Source organism: Dasypus novemcinctus, chromosome 21, assembly GCF_030445035.2.
Source record: "Dasypus novemcinctus isolate mDasNov1 chromosome 21, mDasNov1.1.hap2, whole genome shotgun sequence".
NCBI lineage: Eukaryota > Metazoa > Chordata > Mammalia > Cingulata > Dasypodidae > Dasypus > Dasypus novemcinctus.
Genome location: NC_080693.1, coordinates 57498402 through 57499838, shown reverse-complemented (window position 1 = coordinate 57499838; position 1437 = coordinate 57498402). Strand labels below are relative to the sequence as shown.

General features: G+C 49.3%; 1 pseudogene; it reads left to right on the top strand.

Annotated features, from left to right (window-relative positions):
* The first annotated feature begins 678 nt into the window (after positions 1 to 678).
* LOC101434092 (ferritin heavy chain pseudogene) lies at positions 679 to 1235 on the top strand (annotated as a pseudogene).
* Positions 1236 to 1437: the final 202 nt, after the last annotated feature.

Here is a 1437-nt window from a genome sequence, read left to right as displayed (position 1 = left end):
TCCATTTGCTGCGTGTTCTGTGTCTGTTTGTCTTCTCTTTAGGAAGCACCGGGAACTGATCCTGGGGCCTCCAACGTGGGATAGAGGGGCTCAGTCGCTAAAGCTAGCTCAGCTCCCTGGTCTGCTGCATCTCTCACATCTCTCCTCTGCGTCTCCCTTTGTTGCATCGTAATGCTGCACCAGCTCTTTGCTGTGTGGGCCAGCTTGCCTTCACCAGGAGGCCCCAGAAGTCGAACCTGCTACCTCCCATATGGTAGACAAGAGCCCAATCGCTTGAGCCACATCCACTTCCCCACCCCCACCCCTGGTGCCTCTTAAAAACAAAACAAACAAACATACAACAAGCAAACAAACAAAAAAGCAACTCAGGGGAGCCGATACGGCTCAGTGGTTGAGCGCCGACTTCCCACGTACGATCCCTGGCCCCAGTACCTCAAAAACAAAACAAAACAAACTACTAGGATAGTGTAAACAATTTTACAGTTTGGATGAAATTTGACGATTTGGGTGAGATAGACAAAGTCTTCCAAATGAAAAACTAAAACTTGGCCAGATGTCTTCACGGAGAGTCGCCTGTGGTTTCCTGCTTCAACAGTACTTGACCAGAACCCAGCGCTTGCCCCTGTCGGCCAGCCACCCCCGGCTGCCTTCCACTGTCCTTCCAGTGTCACACAGCCGCCCGCCATGACGACCACATCCCTGTGGCAGGTGCGCCAGAGCTACACTCAGGACTCGGAGGCCACCGTCAACCGCCAGAGCAACCTGGAGCTCAACACCTCTTACGTCTGCCTGTCAATGTCTTATTACTTTGACTGTGATGATGTGGCTTTGAAGAACTTTGCCAAATATTTTCTTCACCAATCCCATGAGGAGAGGGAACATGCTGAGAAACTAATGAAGCTGCAGAACCAACGAGGCAGCGAAATCTTCCTTCAGGATATCAAGAAACCAGCACGAAATGACGGGGAGAGTGGGCTGAATGCAATGGAGTGTGCATTACACTTGGAAAAAAGGGTGAATCAGTCACGACCGGAACTGCACAAACTGGCCACTGACAAAAATGACCCCGCTTGTGTGACTTCATTGCGACCCATTACCTGAATGAGCAGGTGAAGTCCAGCAATGACCTGGGGGACTACGTAGCCAACCCACGCAAGATGGGGGCCCCGGATTCTGGCTTGGCAGAGTATTTCTTTGATGAGCACACTTTGGGAAGCAGTAATGATGAGAGCTAAACCTTACGTTGGCTTCCCCAGAGCCACAGGGTGGTGCAGAGTGTTGGCTTTACCTTTTCTGTAAATTTTATCAACTTAGTTGATCCACCAAGTTCTTTCATGGGTACCATTCCTTCAAATAAAGTTACTTGGTACCAAAAAATACAAAGCAAAACAAAATAACCCACTAAAACTTACCCAAGCTGACAAGAGAAACAGTAAA